At 45.1% G+C, this 20,000-nt stretch overlaps 1 protein-coding gene across 1 annotated transcript in view; it reads right to left on the bottom strand.

The window, feature by feature from the left end:
- LOC139383110 (chloride channel protein 2-like) overlaps positions 1-20,000 on the bottom strand; it is a 195,282-nt gene that overhangs the window by 157,216 nt on the left and 18,066 nt on the right. The gene's annotated exons all lie outside the window — the stretch shown is intronic.

The following is a 20,000-nucleotide window of genomic DNA, read 5'->3' as shown; positions in this document are numbered from 1 at the left end:
CACCAGATTTGCCCGTTCTTGCTGCGAGATGTTACCCCACTCTTCCAACAAGGCACTTGCAAGTTCCCGGACATTTCTAGGGGGAATGGCCCTAGCCCTCACCCTCCAATCCAACAGGTCCCAGACATGCTCAATGGGATTGAGATCCGGGCTCTTCGCTGGCCATGGCAGAACACTGACATTCCACCAGGGGTCTTTTAGTAATCCCGAAATCCAGAATAAATTCAAGAAAGAGTACAGTATTATATAAAGCCATTATTGCATGGAACTTCCTTCCATCTCATATTGCTCAAATAAACAGAAACAGCACAACGCCTCTTTCCTATTTGGCCTAGATAGTTTGTGTACGTATTGATATGTAGGCTACATGTGCCTTCTGTAAAATATATATTTCTGTCCTTGAGTTGTCTATTAATGTTCTGTATTATGTAATGTTTCATATTTTGGGTGGACCCCAGGAAGAGTAGTTGCTTCTTTTGCAACAGCTAATGGAGATCCTAATAAAATACCAAATGAGTGTGAGACTGAGTGAAAGAAAAAGCAGACGAGAGATAAGTGTGCCCTCTTATCTGAGTGTCAAGAAGAAAAAGGGATATTGAAAGAGAAAAGGGAGTCTGAAAGAGAGTCTGAGATGTGTGTTTTCCTCTATCAGTGACCTTCCTTAACATGACTCCATAATAACAGGTTGAGGATTTCCTAGGGAGTAGAACAGTGTGTGTGAGAGAGAGAGAGAGAGATTGCATAAGTCTATGAGAGGGAGAGGAAAAAAAAGAGCAAGCAAAATAAAATAATACAATATGGGATTCTGCAGAGCACGTGAGAGAAGGAATAACAGAAAGAGTGAGAGAGGAAAGTGAAAGAGGGAGGGGAGGCCCACTCGACAGAGTCAGTGTTGGACGAACAAACAGATCACTATGTTATCATGGGAACGAGAGAGAAAGAGAAAGGGGTGGGGTAGAATGAGAGAGAAATAGAGGGAGAGAGTAGGGGATGGAGTACATTGAGAGACAGAGTGGGTGGGTACGTTGAGAGAGAAAAAGAGAGGGAGAGAGTAGGGGATGGAGTACATTGAGAGACAGAGTGGGTGGGTACGTTGAGAGAGAAAAAGAGAGGGAGAGAGTAGGGGATGGAGTACATTGAGAGACAGAGTGGGTGGGTACGTTGAGAGAGAAAAAGAGAGGGAGAGAGTAGGGGATGGAGTACATTGAGAGACAGAGTGGGTGGGTACGTAGAGAGAGAAAAAAGATGGATGATAGAAGAGAGGTAATGTAAAATTAAGAGGTGTACATTAGAAGGGGGGAACGCAGGGGGCCAGAGCGGAGGTTTGGGTGTTTGTGCCAGGGTACCATGCCAACCCAAGGGCCCCTCTCTGTGTGCCACATCAACATGGGCATATAGCAGGACAAACAGACAAGACATATGGACTAAAACAAATGTAAAAAATAGGGAGAGAAGGAAAGGGCTAGCTTGACTGGAGGTTTGTGTGTGAAAACAGTGGTGAGCAGTGATAGATGAATGGAACAGAAAGGAGGCGTGAGAGATGGGAGGAAGAGAGGTGTAGAGGAAGGGTGGACAGAATAGGGAGAGAGAGAGCAAGAGAGCTCAGCAGGAGGTATGGGTGAAAACGGTGGCAGATTGATGGGACTAGAAAGGAAGAGGGGAGAAGGGAATGAAAAGACATGTAGAGAGAGAGACTGGAGCAGTTGGCAGAATGTACAGAACTTTAATTCATTTTGCCATGTGAGCTGAAGTTAAATGTTGCCATTAGGAAGGGAAGAGAGGAGAGAGGGAGTAAAAGAGTGCAGCTGTGTGAACACTGGGATATCAGTGATTGATGATGTAGGTCTCCACACCTGCCCACTGGGCTGCTAGGGCAGTGCAGCCAACTAGCACACACGCACACAGAGGGGTTGGGTATGGCATTGTTCCAGTGCTGTAGGTTTTGTGAAAGTCCCACAGTGTTGTCACGATACCAGATGTTGTACTTTTTGACTTCGATACCAGGTTTAGGATCACAATATTCTAAACCGAAACGACTCAATAACAAAACCCGATACCCCAAACCACAGCAAAAAAAAGAAAGCTTATTAGCTAAAGTCCCAGAATGGGCTTTATTTAATTAGTTTACATTGAACAATATGTTGATAACTGGTAGAACTACTAAAATAACCAATAGAATATCTTCAATTTCTATAATAATCCATATATGACGTGAGACACATGACAGAAGTACCGAAACGTTTTTCATGTTCTAGTATGGAAATAGTACAGAGGTTTAAGTATACCGTGCAACACTACTTCCATAGACAACACCGTCATACCGTTCCCTCCCCTGTACAGCCCTGCTGCCTCACCACTGTCAACCTAACTACAATACAGAGGAAAATAGATTATCCCCCCCCCCCCCCACCACCACGCGAGTCTGGTCTCGCTCAGCCCTGTCGCCTCCGTCTGGCTCGAACATGACGCTGCCAGCCTGATTACTGGAACGAGAGTAAGACATGGAAAGAGAGAGGGTGTCTGGCTGCCACCAATACCGGTCTGTGAGGAACTGATGTAGTGGGTCTCTACCTACCTAATGTTGAACTTAGACAAAGTAGAGAATGAGATGACAAAGGCCCTGTCCTTGGAAATGAGAACAGAGGGTGTGGACAGATGACTACACTGTTCCACTGTTCTTACACACGTGCTCGCTGGTGCGGGGTGGCACAGTGGTAAGGCATCAGGACGGCACCACTCTGTACCAGCAGGGAATCACACACAAAAGCTGAGTGTCAGCAGCATTCCAAGGGTTGCAGTGCAGTAGAGAACAGGACAGTCTGTCCACAGCAGCCTCAACACTGACTGACTGAGCCTACAGCTGTGGCAATACCTACTGAGAGGGGGAAGAGGACAGGGGATGAGTAGGGGGGCATGACAGAGAGAGAGGAGGGTTAATGCATGGTGCCAGAGAGGCCTGTATCAATATCTGTATTGGAATAAAGCCTAAGAATATCCAATCAACCGTAGCGAAAGTGTATGTGTGTAAACTTGCAGCCATCAGCAAGCATCCCTCCACACCCAGTTTGGTCCTTATCTTAATAAATACCCTCTAACCTTACTATAGATCAGAGACAGACACAGGGCTGGGGTACGTGGCTAGGGGAGAGAAAGCTGAGAAATGAATGAGGAGTTTTTCTACTGGATTAGAGAGCTGGCTTCTCTCACAATATTGCCGAGTAAGAGATATGCAGCAGTGACAAATGTGTCTCTCACTTCACTGCTATTGACAATATTGTCCCCTGACAAAGACTCAAATAATTAGTGTGTACACAATCTGAAGCCTCTAACACACATATGCACAGTCAGAATGCCTGCTGTCTCCTGCTCTCTCTCTCCCTCTCTCTCTCTCAACCACACAGCCTGCCGATGAAACTCGAAACACACCCCAAAACACAAGTGACTTTTAGGCTGTTTTAAGAGTTGAACTTTCTCAGCTTTATCATAAGAAATTTGATTAACTCAATTAATTTCACAACTCAAACACACTGCAGTCTGCAGCCACTACACAGAGATTAGAGACGGAGGGGGGGAAGAAGGAAGAGACCTAAAATGCAAGTAAAATGAGGGGAAGATGTTTGGAAAAGAAGAGTAGAGCTTGAGGAAGTCAATGATGAGAAGACAATGATATGACTGTGGTGATAATGGTACAAAGTAAAATGAAGATCACATTATTGATATGGATGAAAACTCAAATTTTATCTCTCGTGATAAAGATTAGAAAGTCAGTGTGTTGAGTGTGTGACGAGGATGAAAACATCAGCTTAGAGAAAGCTGTTTAATACACTGGCAAGTCGCTGGGATACAGACACACACACACACCACCCCCCCCCCCCCCCCCGTGCCACACCAGCTGTGGTAGATCTGTTCTATAGGGCAACTGTAGGGGTGGGCCTGGGGATCAGAGTTCACCAGCTGTGGTAGATCTGTTCTATAGGGCAACTGTAGGGGTGGGCCTGGGGATCAGAGTTCACCAGCTGTGGTAGATCTGTTCTATAGGACAACTGTAGGGGTGGGCCTGGGGATCAGAGTTCACCAGCTGTGGTCGCTCATGCAGGCAATCATAACATGACATCTAACTCCAGCAGCATGGGGTATCTGCACAGACACACATTACATAAGAGAGAACTCACTGCTGGATACTGGGCTTTACATACACTTTCAGAGATAACCGTAACATCATGACAGTCACACGTCATAGACGTATCCTAAATCTTACCTCACAGAACATAGTTGACACAACCTTAATGCTGAACACACACCAAGACTACCTCATGAGCACATCTCATCAAACCCCTGCTGTCTGCCATACCGTCTTCTGACATGCTCTACAGCGCGCACACACACAGACTGTTTCCCAGGACATCCCCCTGTGGTGCAGGCCTTCTCAGATGTGATTAGTCAGGCTAGCCCAGCCCAGCCCGCGGCTGACTCGAAATTGATAGAATAAAGTGTTGAAATGGATTAATGAAAGCTTAAATTTGCCATGTGTCACTTCAAAGTGATAAAAATATATATTTTAATCCATACAGTAGCTTTGTTTACAAATTGCCAGTCAGATTTCTCCAGGTAATTATTATGCATGTTATTGATAAGTTCTTGTACACAATCCATCCACAACTACATCAACAATACAAATAGGCCCATTACAAATGAAAGTTGAGTGATACAGAATAAAAGTGTCATTCAGCAGCCAAATGAATGTGGTCATGGTTCATATATTGGCTACTGGCTGGCCGTCAGCTGACGGCAGATTTGAAAACACCGGTGGGTCTGTTCAAGTTGCTAGCTTGAGTTTCTGGCAATTCACACACACACACACACACACACACACCTTAGCCAAATACATTTAAACTCAGTTTTTCACAATTCCTGACATTTAATTCTAGTAAAAAATGACCCGTCATAGGTCAGTTGGGATCACCACTTTATTTTAAGAATGTGAAATGTCAGAATAATAGTAGAGAGAATGATTTAGTTCAGCATTTCTTTCTTTCAACACATTCCCAGTGGGTCAGATGTTTACATTACAATCAATTAGTATTTGGTAGCATTGCCTTTAAATTGTTTAACTTGAGTCAAATGTTTCGGGTAGCCTTCGACACGCTTCCCACAATAGGTTGGGTGAATTTTGGCCCATTCCTCCTGACAGAGCTGGTATAATTGAGTCAGGCTTGTTGGATCCTTTTTCAGTTCTGCCTACAAATTGTTTATAGAATTGAGGTCAATTCTATAAAAATGGCTTGAGGACTTTGTTGTCATTGTCCATTTGGAGGACCCATTCGCGACCAAGCTTTAACATCCTGACTCATGTCTTGAGATGTTGCTTCAATATATAATAATTCATTTAATAATAATTTTTCTCCTCCTGATGCCATCTATTTTGTCAAGTGCACCAGTCCCTCCTGCAGCAAAACACCCCCACAACATGATGCTGCCACCCGTGTGCTTCACAGTTGCGATGGTGTTCTTCGGCTTGCAATCCTCCCACTTTTTCCTCCAAAACACAACAACATTCATTATGGCCAAACAGTTCTCTTTTCGTTTCATCAGACCAGAGGACATTTCTCCAAAAAGTACGATCTTTGTCCCCATGTGCAGTTGCAAACCGTAGTCTGGCTTTTTTATGGCGGTTTTGGAGCAGTGGCTTCTTCCCTGCTGAGCGGCTTTTCAGGTCATGTTGATATAGAACTCGTTTTACTGTGGGATATAGATACTTTTGTACCTGTTTCCTACAGCATTGTCACATGGTCCTTTGCTGTTGTTCTGGGATTGATTTGCACTTTTCGCACCAAAGTACGTTCATCTCTAGGAGACCGAACGAGTCTCCTTCCTGAGCGGTATGACGGCTGCATGGTCCCATGGCGTTTATACTTGCGTACTATTGTTTGTACAGATGAACGTGGTACCTTCAGGCCTTTGGAAATTGCTCCCAAGGATGAACCAATTTTTTGGCTTGGCTGATTTCTTTTGATTTTCCCATGAGGGCAAGCAAAGAGGCACTGAGTTTGAAGGTAGGCCTTGAAATACATCCACAGGTACACCTCCAATGATGTCAATTAGCCTATCAGAAGCTTCTAAAGCCATGACATAATTTTCTGGAATTTTCCAAGCTGTTTAAAGGTACAGTCAACTTAGTGTATGTAAACTTCTGACCCACTGGAATTGTGATACAGTGAATTATAAGTGAAATAATCTGTCTGTAAACAATTGTTGGAAAAATGACTTGTGTCATGCAAAGTAGATGTCCTAACCAACTTGACAAAATTATAGTTTGTTAATTAACAAGAAATTTGTAGTGGTTAAAAAACTAGTTTTAATGACTCCAATCTAAGTGTATGTAAACTTCCGACTTCAACTGTATATACAGTATATATTTATTTATTAGCTGGACCACTAGTGCCATGCTGCGGTGGACAGTGCCAATGGCAATCCTGAAACCTACTGGTATGCCGTCTATTGGTATGTAAAGCCATTTAGCAAGGTAGCTAGCTATATCTAATTTAGCTGCCCACCAAACAGCTAATAGATCCACACACACCACTAGCTAAATGTGTAGCACTATACAGCCAAATAAATGTTTGTGCTCCTACTTGCGAACTTAGCTGGAGTTGTAGCTTGTTTTCCCTTAGGGTGTTGAGTTTTTACTATTGCAACCTTTTGATGGCCAATTAATATTATAATTAAACCATATAGGATACTTGCTTAGGGTCGACTTCTCCATACAAGTGTTTGCACTGCAAGAGATCAAGCAGATAACGGCTTGATCGTTGCACCACAGTATATTGTCTATGTAAATTAGAATGACATTTTACTCCTGTGCATTTCATAGCTGACTCGATACGTAAATAATTTGTTATAATACAGTAGCCTACATGCTTGTTCTAAGTAATACTGGCGGTCAAAAGCCTCTCAAATAGAGCACGTTATGATGTCCCTCCTGGGTTTGTTTGCAAAAAAGTTAACTTTTGTCGGGGCAACAGTTTGATATTTTATATCTGGCTTTAAAGAACAAGACTAAACTCTTTTCCAACTCATTTGCCTAGCAGTGGAATTGGAGTTGGATTGTGGTCTGTAGAGACTACTGGCTCAGAGGATTAATACACATCTAATGGAGGACAGCAGGAGATCAATGGAGCTCACTCAACCTCTCACTAGCGCAGCGCACACGCAGTCACAGTATACAAGCACACACACAAACATCTTGTCTGGGAGTGAATGTTTCCGAGGGCTAATGATCATGAGGTAATTCTAGACAGGGAGCGATCAAATGATATTCTGTCTGTTTATCAAACAGGAGAGCAGCCTTTGAACCCAATAAAACTAACTACATCTCTCCTCCTCCTTCATTAAGTGACTTTTTCTTTCTCCCTCTTCCCTTCTATCACCCTCTACACCACTGGGTCTCAATCCTGGTCTTGGGGACTCAAAGGGGTACACATTTGTTTTTTTGCCCTAGCACTACACAGCTGATTCAAATGATCAACTCATCAAAAGGCTTTGATGATTTGAATCAGGTGTGTAGAGCTAGGGCAAAAACACAAATGTGTACCCCTTTGAGTCCCCAAGACCAGGATTGAGAACCACTGTTACACCTTTCCCTTCCTCCCCCCTCTACTTCTTCCTCTCTCACTACCTCAATCCCTCCCAAATGAACTATTCCGCCATAAATTTCTCTCTTCACTCATGTAGCTTTCCTTCATTAAGTCTCCCTCCTGTAAGTGTGTTCTACTCTCTCCATCATGTCAACAGACTGGTGACCGGGGTAGCAGAGAGGAAGGGAGATGTGATGGTGATCAGAATCATCAGCACCAGGGACCGTTCTTATCAATCACAATCAGCTACGCTTTCCTCTTCCCATTTTCCTCAGCTCCATCCCTCGGTCACTTGATCTCCATTAATCATCTCTAAAGTGAGTAAGAAGGAAGCAGTAAAGGAATGTGGCTGTATTGAGCAGAGTATACATGGTGTGTGTGTGTGTGTGTGTGTGTGTGTGTGTGTGTGTGTGTGTGTGTGTGTGTGTCCGCATGTGATAGATGGATGGATAATCTAAAGAGAGCGAGATATATATTCAGCACTTTTCGGTCGATCCCTCTCCCTACTTAAAACACACAGCAGAGTAAAGCATACACCGAAAAGGCAAACTGGTGGTTTTCAAGGTCAAACTATCGGAGATGTGCTCGGTCAAGTGTCCATGTGTGCGCCCAAGAATTCATATCATCCATAAGCTCTGTGATATACACCAAACCAAGAAAAGCAAGCAACAGCTAACCCCCAACAGGTGTCTCTCTCCCTCCCTCCCTGTCCATCCATCTATCTCTCCCTTGCAGGAGGTGCAGAAGTGCTGAGGCGGTGGAGAACTTAGAGCGATCAATGTGGGAGGGCTCCGTGTACACAAGGACTGGGAGAACAGGCAGGCGAGCATATGTTCAGGGAGCGAGGGAAGGACAGAGGGAGAGACAAGTAGGAGGCTTAAAATAGTCCATATTGATCCAACTTGAACTGGAATAGAGTAAAAAAAATTAAAATGCTGCAACACCGTCTCATAGATCACACACACATATAGTCTCTGCCCCCTGATGGATGTTTGCAGACAGATTGTTCTGGCTTATTGGGTTGGTCATGTCCCCTGGGGAGTCAGTATTGGCTCACAAACACACTGACAGAGAGAGAAGAGAGAGCAGAGATGCAGAAAAAGGAGGAGAGAGAAGGGGGGATTTGAGATGCCTCCTACGTGCTCATATCCAGCTTCTGAAAGCAGCAGAGGGGGAGCAAAAGAGAGCGTGACAGATCAGAGGGACTGCAACGGCATGAGTATTATCATCCACCTACTAGCCACCCCAGGGGCCACACTATGGGGTCAAAATAAGGGAACAGTACCAGTCCCACACTCTAGTATCAGTGTCCCCACGTCATCAACCCTTTTGTCAGTGCAGGCAGGCAGGACGGGGTGGCACGCAATGTCCTGGAACACAGTGCCACCAATTCTCCTGAGATACACACTCCCGTGTGAAACACACACACACACACACACAGAGTTGAGGTGCCCACCAGTCTACAGTGACGCCAATCAGTGCCCACGCCTTTGCTCTGCTAGACCCTTCCACCGTTCACATGCTTTCCCTGGAGAATGAGTGGTGAGGGAGGGAGGAAAATGAAAGGATGACTTGATAAATGGACTACCGGTCTGTCCCATTCAAACAAACTTAATTGGAAAATGCCAAGGATGGCTATTATCAGCCATCTGCTATGAAAAGGACAGGTCAGTGGCTAGCCACAAAAAAAATAAGTATTGGACTGGGTGAATGGTGCTCTCAAAGCACTACAAGCAACTAGTGCCAATCTTGCCGCCCCCTCCACAACACGAAAATTGTTACCAGAGGGTCCCTCAGTGCCTCTACACAGAGGATGACATCACTTTAACAGTGTCATCAGTTAGCGACAGTGATTCAGGGACAGACATAACACAGATCTCTACAGGATAACACTGTTACCATGACAATACCACTAGAGACAGGATACTGAGGGTTACACACGTGTCACCCAGCCAAATGCTCTATGCCCATTATGTGGCCCTGTGCCAATGAGTCTGTTAGAGTGGGTGGAATGACTCCACACTACCATCAATCATTGAAATGAGTACCATTAGCCCAGTCCATTCTTGTGTCCCTGTCATACAAAGACAGGGCCATCTGGGGGGCCAACAAATGTTTAGCCATTCGGATTGTACTTAACTATATTTGAGAGATTGGGAAAGTGTTATGGCCTGACCACACGCACACATTTACAGTGTCTCCAGTACAGAGCTTCCTCAGTAGCAGGCTCATAGCAAAAAGTTCAGAGGCAGTTACTAAGATATCCTACTGGCACACATGCCTGGGGTGGGGATGGGTGAGAGTTTAGTTTGTGATTGTTGGGTCAATACTGGATCAAATCCAGGAGACCAGTTAGCACTCCAGTCACACACACTCCACTGTAACTAGCACTGTGTGTAGACCTCGGCGTCTGTGTGAGCAATCATATGAGCAAGTGTGTGTGTGTGTGTGTGTGTGTGTGTGTAATCATATGTTGTGGTCGGAAAGAGAGGGGGCGTTTAAAGTCACACAGTCTGTTTTCCAAGGAGTGGAATGTTACATTTGTTTTCATCCACATCATTTTTCAAGTACAGGAACAAACAAAAGCGGGAAAAAGGACGAGGAGAGAGGCACACACCTGAATCCAATTAATGAGATTGGAAGTATGAAAACTAAGGCAAAATTAGACTGACAATTGGACGCTCTAGGCAGTTTTTCTTAACCACATCCCGACCTGAAGAGGAAAAGTCCTATCCTGAGGGATTAGCAACAATATACATGATTTCTCAGCTGAACAGATGTTGCCACCAGGTAGCTTGTTGAGCAGGAACTCAATCGGCGGCAATTACAATAGGAATGTATTGCTACATGTGCTCATAAGCATGTGGTACTGTCAATAGTAACCTTATGCCCATTTACCTGAATTCTACTAAGTTCTGCAACTTTGAATCAAATCAGGAAGCCCATTGGCTAGGCCATCAAGTTCTATTGACTCGTGTCACCATGGATACTTTCAAATCTCTCAGAAGACGTGGACTTTTACAGAGAATTGTGTGAAGCCTAATGGCTAAACTAGACCTAATGGATGTCTGGGTGCATGACACTAGCCCAGACGTTCTGGGTCTCTAAGAGACCTGGCTGAATAATTTGATTAAAGATAAGGACGTTGCCATTGCGGACTACAACATTTTCAGATGTGATAGACAAAACAAAGGTTGTGGTGGGGCTATTTATGTACATGCTCTCTTAACATCTCTGTCCCCAAAATGTGTGAGCTGTTGGTTGTAAGCGTCCATAAGCCAAAATATGAATATATTTATTGCTGCGGTCTGCCGACTCCCAGCCGAAGTCGGCTGTTGGTATTATCTAAAACCCTTTTGGGTATCTGTACTGGTTGTGTTAGCGACATCTAAACATTGATTGGCTTACACATGCCTCAGATCAGTTTAATTATATCTGTCTTGAGTTCAACTTGACTCAGCTAATAATGAAACCCACTCGGATTCATTTACAAAACGTAGCAAACTCCTCATTGATTGACCTTATCCTGACTAACCATCCCCATTACTATTTGGATAGTGGTGGTGTTGCAAATTATATCAGTGACCACTGCCCCATTGCTGGCATTAGAGATACCAAATTGAAAAGAACTCCGACCCTCATACAATTGTGAAGATAACTTTTAAAAAAAAAAAACCCTCCCCAGGCGTTCCTTCATTATCTATATTATTCAGAGCTTTTTTCTACTAGCCTCATACCAGACCTTGTTTCTCATCCATTTTTAACTCAGGCTGATAAACACGGCCCTTTTTTCTACTAGCCTCATACCAGACCTTGTTTCTCATCCATTTTTAACTCAGGCTGATAAACACGGCCCTTTTTTCTACTAGCCTCATACCAGACCTTGTTTCTCATCCATTTTTAACTCAGGCTGATAAACACGGCCCTTTTTTCTACTAGCCTCATACCAGACCTTGTTTCTCATCCATTTTTAACTCAGGCTGATAAACACGGCCCTTTTTTCTACTAGCCTCATACCAGACCTTGTTTCTCATCCATTTTTAACTCAGGCTGATAAACACGGCCCTTTTTTCTACTAGCCTCATACCAGACCTTGTTTCTCATCCATTTTTAACTCAGGCTGATAAACACGGCCCTTTTTTCTACTAGCCTCATACCAGACCTTGTTTCTCATCCATTTTTAACTCAGGCTGATAAACACGGCCCTTTCAAGCAACTCCGGTTCAAAAACCAAACAAATCCATGGTTCCCTCAGACCTCCTTTTGACTAAAAAAATCAAGGCTAGACAAACTGGCTCTTTAGCTGATTGGCAGCTATTTAGGCAATTAAGAAATAGATGCATTTCCTCCGTTAAACAGGCCAAATCAAACTACTTCCTTAGCGCTATATGGCAGACTGTTACTGATCCCTCGACATTCTGGAAAAACGTTAATTCACTGAAGCAGGGTAAATCCTCTACTTCCCTGACTACGCAAGTAGTTTTAGACTCCAGCATAATTTCTGAAAAAGTTCAGATTTGTGATGCTTTAAAAATCTGCATTTAATCTCTGCTGGTTTTTTTATTTGAAAGAAATTGTGGTCATACTGGTCTTGGCCAGTCAGTCAGTTGACGTCCCACATAGTCAACCTCAGGTGACTTGGGAAATGGTAGTCAAGGGATTTTTATTTTTGGTAACTCACAGAAACAGAAGGTCTTGCTGCCTTATTAGGGGCTGACAATTTGGACCCATCTTTGCATAAAATGAATAATCCACCTCAAACCACTAATTCCTATGATAAACAGTGCTAAAGCGTTAAATAACACGAATATGTGAAAACAATTGTCATTATAACAAGGTTGGTAGAAAATAGTTTTTGAAAATCTGTTGCAGCTCAATTCTACTCCAAAACCCACAATGCAATGCTCTCGCCCTCTCTAGACTTGCTGACTGGCTAGCTAGAAAACATCGCTACACAAAATAATACCAAAGTCAAGACTACAATGACCTTTGTGCCAAATGGAAACAACATATCCTGAGGATGCATTTATTGTAGCTGGGGACTTTAACTAAGCAAATCTGAGGAAAACGCTACCAAAGATCTACCAACACATTGCCTGTAGTCCTCGTGCTTCAAAAGCTCTCGGCCATAGTTACTGTCCCTTCCGGGAGGGCTACAAGGTATGTGAAGTGTGTTTTTATTTATTACATTTTGCAAGTTCTCATTTACAACTGTGATCTGGCCAAGATAAAGCAAAGCAGTGCGACACAAACAGAGTTAAACATGGAATAAACAAACATAGTCAATAATACAGTAGAAAAAGTCTATATACAGTGTGTGCAAATGAGGTAAGATAAGGGAGGTAAGGCAATAAATAGGCCATGGTGGCAAAGTAATTAGAATATACCAACACTGGAGTGATAGATGTGCAGAAGATGAATGTGCAAGTAGAGATACTGGGGTGCTAAAGAGCAAGATAAATAAAGTATGGGGATGAGGTAGTTGGATGGGCTATGTACAGGTGCAGTGATCTGTGAGCTGCTCTGACAGCTGGTGCTTAAAGCTAGTGAGGGAGATATGAGTCTCCAGCTTCAGTGATTTTTGCAGTTCATTCCAGTCATTGGCAGCAAAACTGGAAGGAAAGGCGGCCAAGGGAGGAATTGGCTTTGGGGGTGACCAGTGAGATATACCTGCTGGAGCGCGTGCTACGAGTGTGTGCTGCTATGGTGACCAGTGAGCTGAGATAAGGCAGGGCTTTACCTAGCAAAGACTTGTAGATGACCTGGAGCAAGTGAGTTTGGCGACGAGTATGAAGCGAGGGCCAGCCAACGAGAGCGTACAGGTCACAGTGGTGGGTAGTATATGGGGCTTTGGTGACAAAACAGATGGCACCGTGATAGAGTGCATTCAATTTTCTGAGTAGAGTGTTGGAGGCTATTTTGTAGATGACATCGCCGAAGTCGAGGATCGGTATGATGGTCAGTTTTTCGAGGGTATGTTTGGCAGCATGAGTGAAGGAGGCTTTGTTGCGAAATAGAAAGCAGATTCTAGATTTAATTTTGGATTGGAGATGCTTAATGTGAGTCTGGAAGGAGAGTTTACAGTCTAACCAGACACCTAGGTATTTGTAGTTGTCCACATATTCTAAGTCAGAAACGTCCAGAGTAGTGATGCTGGACGGGCGGGCAGGTGTGGGCAGCGATCGGTTGAAGAGCATGCATTTAGTTTTACTTGCATTTAAGAGTAGTTGAAGGCCACGGAAGGACAGTTGTATGGCATTGAAGCTCATCTGGAGGTTAGATAACACAGGTTCCAAAGAGGGGCCAGAAGTATACATAATGGTGTCGTCTGCATAGAGGTGGATCAGAGACTTACCAGCAACAAGAGCGACATCATTGATGTATAGAGAGAAGAAAGTCGGCCCGAGAATTTAACCCTGTGGCAACCCCATAGAGACTGCCAGAGGTCCGGAACACGGGCCCTCCGATTTGACACACTGAACTCTACCAGATAAATAGTTGCTGAACCAGGAGAGGCAGTCATTTGAGTCTGCCGATAAGAATGCGGTGATTGACAAGAGTCGAAAGCCTTGGCCAGGTCGATGAATACGGCTGTACAGTAATGTCTCTTATCGATGCCAGTTATGATATCGTTTAGGACCTTGAGCGTGGCTGAGGTGCACCCATGACCCGCTCGGAAACCAGATTGCATAGCGGAGAAGGTACGGTGGGATTCGAAATGGTCGGTGATCTGTTCGTTCACTTGGCTTTCGAAGACCTTAGAAAGGCAGGGTAGGATAGATATAGGTCTGTAGCAGTTTGGGTGTAGAGTGTCTCCCCCTTTGAAGAGGGGGATGATCACGGCAGCTTTCCAATCTTTGGGAATCTCAGACAATACGAAAGAGAGGTTGAACAGGCTAGTAATAGGGGTTGCAACAATTGCGGCAAATAATTTTAGAATGAAAGGGTCCAGATTGTCTAGCCCGGCTGATTTGTAGGGGTCCAGATTTGCAGCTCTTTCAGAACATCAGGATTTGGGTGAAGGAGAAATGGGGAGGCTTGGGCGAGTTGCTGTGGGGGGTGCAGGGCAGGTAACCGGGGTAGGGGTAGCCAGGTGGAAAGCATGGCCAGCCGTAGAAAAATGAAATTCTAAAAAATGTTCCCCGGTGGGGACAGTGTTTCCTAGCCTCAGTGCAGTGGGCAGCTGGGAGGAGGTGCTCTTATTCTCCATGGACTTTACAGTGTCCCAAAAGTTTTTGAGTTTGTGCTACAGGATGTAAAATTCTGCTTGAAAAAGCTAGCCTTAGCTTTTCCTGACTATGTAGATTGGTTCCTAACTTCCCCAAAAAGTTGCATATCACGGGGGCTATTTGATGTTTGATGTCGGTGTTTGATATCTGTGCATTTGAGGTGCACGTGTGTGTGTGTGCGCGCGTGTGTGGCGTTTGTGTGTGTGGCATTTGAGGTGTGTGTGTGTGTGTGTGTGTGGCATTTGTAGGTTTGTGTGTGTGTGTGTGTGTGTGTGTGTGTGTGTGGCATTTGAGGTGTGTGTGTGTGTGTGTGTGGGGGGGGGCATTTGAGGTGTGTGTGTGTGTGTGTGTGGGGGGGGGGCATTTGAGGTGTGTGTGTGTGTGTGTGTGTGTGTGGAGCATTTGAGGTGTGTGTGGCATTTGAGGTGTGTGTGTGTGGCATTTGAGGTGTATGTGTGACGTGTCCGTGTGTGAGGTGTGTGTGTGAGATGCGTGTGAGTTTGTGGTGTGTGTGAGTTTGAGATGTGTGTGTTTGTATTTATTTTTGGTGTGTGTGTGTGTGAGTGTGCATGTGACGTTTGAGGTGTGTGTTTGTGGCATCTGTGTGTGTGTGTGGTGTTTTTGGTATGTGTGTGGTGTGTGTGTGTGAGGTGTGTGAGTGGCATTTGAGGTGTATGTGTGAAGTGTATGTGTGTGTGGTGTGTGTGTGGCATTTGAGGTGTGTGTGGGTGGCGTGTGAGGTGTGTGTGTGTGTGTGAGGTGTGCGTGTGTAGCATTTGAGGTGTGTGTGGGTGGCGTGTGAGGTGTGAGTTTGAGGTGTGTGTGTGAGTTTGATGTGTGCGTGAGTTTGTAGTATGTGTGAGTGAGGTGTGTGTGGCATTTGTAGGTTTGTGTGTGTGTTACGAATCCCTTTTGGCCCGACAGTCTAGGGGGGATGGTAGTGAGACCCGTAACATAACTCATGTAAATTATAATTGTGACAAAGTACGTGTGAACGAAATAACCACGACAACCGAAATAATACCGTCAAACTCAGGGTTTATTATAAACACACGGTAATGGGGGGAGCAGGAAAAAGGGGCTGAGCTGGACCCAAGGAAAGAAACAATAAGTATTCAAAACACCCCTAAGCTAGACTAGCCTATTTCAACAACAGCTAACTAACTAACCAAAAATACAGTGGGTGGTCCGCCCAGTTCTAACTAGTGTGTGTTAACAAAGTTTACCTACGGGTAGTGTATGCCCATGGGCGACTTGTCTTGGTTTCCCCCTTTTCCCACCAGCAACAAACAAACACCATAACCAAAACAATACTCACAGGTGATGACAAAGTGCTATGGAGGTGCTCAAACAAAAGAGAGGTTAATTAATACACAGAGAGCGAGTGAAGAACCGAGATCTACAAACATGGCATTTACAAAGATTGAGCTACCCTGAAATCTACAAAGAACAGCTATCTACCAACATGGCATTACAAAGAGATTGAGCTCTTGAACAAACAAATGATGGGGTTTTTAAACCATGGGGAAGGAACTGTGATAGGGTAGGAAACAGGAGGAGGTGTGTCTTCTGATTGATGGGTTGATTGTTGACTGATTGGGGAGTAATGATTTTCACCTGTGAGGGGAGAAGGAGAGAAAAGAAACACACACAGGATACACAGACACAGGATACCTGTATCCGTAACAGTGTGTGAGGCATTTGAGGTGTGTGTGTGTGTCGGGCATTTGAGGTGTGTGTGTGTGTGTGTGTGTGTGGCATTTGAGGTGTGTGTGTGTGTGTGTGTGTGTGTGTGTGTGTGTGGGGGGGGGGGCATTTGAGGTGTGTGTGTGTGGCATTTGAGGTGTGTGTGTGTGTGGCATTTGAGGTGTGTGTATGTGTGGGGGGCATTTGAGGTGTGTGTGTGTGTGGCATTTGAGGTGTGTGTGTGTGTGGCATTTGAGGTGTGTGTGTGTGTGTGTGTGGCATTTGAGGTGTGTGTGTGTGTGGCATTTGAGGTGTGTGTGTGTGTGTGTGTGTGTGGCAGGCATTTGAGGTGTGTGTGTGTGTGTGTGTGGCAGGCATTTGAGGTGTGTGTGTGGCAGGCATTTGAGGTGTGTGTGTGTGTGGCATTTGAGGTGTGTGTGGCATTTGAGGCATTTGAGGTGTGTGTGTGTCATTTGAGGTGTGTGTGTGTCATTTGAGGTGTGTGTGTGGGTGTGTGTGTGTGTCATTTGAGGTGTGTGTGTGTGTCATTTGAGGTGTGTGTGTGTGTGTGTGTCATTTGAGGTGTGTGTGTGTGTGTGTGTGTGTGTCATTTGAGGTGTGTGTGTGTGTGTGTGTGTGTGTCATTTGAGGTGTGTGTGTGTGTGTGTGTGTGTGGCATTTGAGGTGTGTGTGTGTGTGTGGCATTTGAGGTGTGTGTGTGGCATTTGAGGTGTGTGTGTGTGTGTGTGTGTGGCATTTGAGGTGTGTGTGTGTGTGTGTGTGGCATTTGAGGTGTGTGTGTGTGTGTGTGGCATTTGAGGTGTGTGTGTGTGTGTGTGTGGCATTTGAGGTGTGTGTGTGTGTGTGTGGCATTTGAGGTGTGTGTGTGTGTGTGTGGCATTTGAGGTGTGTGTGTGTGTGTGTGGCATTTGAGGTGTGTGTGTGTGTGTGTGGCATTTGAGGTGTGTGTGTGTGTGTGTGGCATTTGAGGTGTGTGTGTGTGTGTGTGTGTGTGGCATTTGAGGTGTGTGTGGCATTTGAGGCATTTGAGGTGTGTGTGTGGCATTTGAGGTGTGTGTGTGTGTGTCATTTTAGGTGTATGTGTGTGTGTGTGTCATTTGAGGTGTGTGTGTGTGTGTCATTTGAGGTGTGTGTGTGTGTGTGTGTGTGTGTCATTTGAGGTGTGTGTGTGTGTGGCATTTGAGGTGTGTGTGTGTGTGTGTGTGTGGCATTTGAGAGGTGTGTGTGTGTGTGTGTGTGTGTGTGTGGCATTTGAGGTGTGTGTGTGTGTGTGTGTGTGGCATTTGAGGTGTGTGTGTGTGTGTGTGTGTGTGTGTGTGGCATTTGAGGTGTGTGTGTGTGGCATTTGAGGTGTGTGTGTTTGTGTGTGTGTGTGTGTGGCATTTGAGGTGTGTGTGTGTGGCATTTGAGGTGTGTGTGTGTGTGTGTGTGGCATTTGAGGTGTGTGTGTGTGTGTGTGTGTGGCATTTGAGGTGTGTGTGTGTGTGTGTGTGTGTGTGGCATTTGAGGTGTGTGTGGCATTTGAGGCATTTGAGGTGTGTGTGTGTCATTTGAGGTGTGTGTGTGTGTGTCATTTGAGGTGTGTGTGTGTGTGTCATTTGAGGTGTGTGTGTGTGTGTGTGTGTCATTTGAGGTGTGTGTGTGTGTCATTTGAGGTGTGTGTGTGTGTGTGTGTGTGTCATTTGAGGTGTGTGTGTGTGTGTGTCATTTGAGGTGTGTGTGTGTGTGTGTGTGTCATTTGAGGTGTGTGTGTGTGTGTGTGTCATTTGAGGTGTGTGTGTGTGTGTGTGTGTGTGGCATTTGAGGTGTGTGTGTGTGTGTGGCATTTGAGGTGTGTGTGTGTGTGTGTGGCATTTGAGGTGTGTGTGTGTGTGTGGCATTTGAGGTGTGTGTGTGTGTGTGTGTGTGTGTGTGTGGCATTTGAGGTGTGTGTGGCATTTGAGGCATTTGAGGTGTGTGTGTGGCATTTGAGGTGTGTGTGTGGCATTTGAGGTGTGTGTGTGTGTGTGGCATTTGAGGTGTGTGTGTGTGTCATTTGAGGTGTGTGTGTGTGTGTGTCATTTGAGGTGTGTGTGTGTGTGTCATTTGAGGTGTGTGTGTGTGTGTGTGTGTGTGTCATTTGAGGTGTGTGTGTGTGTGGCATTTGAGAGGTGTGTGTGTGTGTGTGTGTGGCATTTGAGAGGTGTGTGTGTGTGTGTGTGTGGCATTTGAGGTGTGTGTGTGTGTGTGTGTGTGTGGCATTTGAGGTGTGTGTGTGTGTGTGTGTGTGTGTGTGTGTGTGTGGCATTTGAGGTGTGTGTGTGTGGCATTTGAGGTGTGTGTGTGTGTGTGTGTGTGTGTGGCATTTGAGAGGTGTGTGTGTGTGTGTGGCATTTGAGGTGTGTGTGTGTGTGGCATTTGAGGTGTGTGTGTGTGTGTGTGTGTGTGTGTGGCATTTGAGGTGTGTGTGTGGGTGTGTGTCATTTGAGGTGTGTGTGTGTGTGTGTGTGTGTCATTTGAGGTGTGTGTGTGTGTGTGTGTGTGTCATTTGAGGTGTGTGTGTGTGTGTGTGTGTGTGTGTGTGTGTGTCATTTGAGGTGTGTGTGTGTCATTTGAGGTGTGTGTGTGTGTGTGTGTGTCATTTGAGGTGTGTGTGTGTGTGTGTGTGTCATTTGAGGTGTGTGTGTGTGTGTGTCATTTGAGGTGTGTGTGTGTGTGTGTGTCATTTGAGGTGTGTGTGTGTGTGTGTGTGTGTGTCATTTGAGGTGTGTGTGTGTGTGTGTGTGTGTCATTTGAGGTGTAACAAACAAACACCATAACCAAAACAATACTCACAGGTGATGACAAAGTGCTATGGAGGTGCTCAAACAAAAGAGAGGTTAATTAATACACAGAGAGCGAGTGAAGAACCGAGATCTACAAACATGGCATTTACAAAGATTGAGCTACCCTGAAATCTACAAAGAACAGCTATCTACCAACATGGCATTACAAAGAGATTGAGCTCTTGAACAAACAAATGATGGGGTTTTTAAACCATGGGGAAGGAACTGTGATAGGGTAGGAAACAGGAGGAGGTGTGTCTTCTGATTGATGGGTTGATTGTTGACTGATTGGGGAGTAATGATTTTCACCTGTGAGGGGAGAAGGAGAGAAAAGAAACACACACAGGATACACAGACACAGGATACCTGTATCCGTAACAGTGTGTGAGGCATTTGAGGTGTGTGTGTGTGTCGGGCATTTGAGGTGTGTGTGTGTGTGTGTGTGTGTGGCATTTGAGGTGTGTGTGTGTGTGTGTGTGTGTGTGTGTGTGGGGGGGGGGGCATTTGAGGTGTGTGTGTGTGTGTGTGTGGCAGGCATTTGAGGTGTGTGTGTGTGTGTGTGTGGCAGGCATTTGAGGTGTGTGTGTGGCAGGCATTTGAGGTGTGTGTGTGTGTGTGTGTGTGTG

Source organism: Oncorhynchus clarkii, chromosome 24 (assembly GCF_045791955.1).
Source record: "Oncorhynchus clarkii lewisi isolate Uvic-CL-2024 chromosome 24, UVic_Ocla_1.0, whole genome shotgun sequence".
Classification (NCBI taxonomy): Eukaryota; Metazoa; Chordata; class Actinopteri; order Salmoniformes; family Salmonidae; genus Oncorhynchus; species Oncorhynchus clarkii.
Note: the sequence above shows the minus strand (reverse complement) of the source record. Positions and strands in the feature narration are given on the sequence as shown.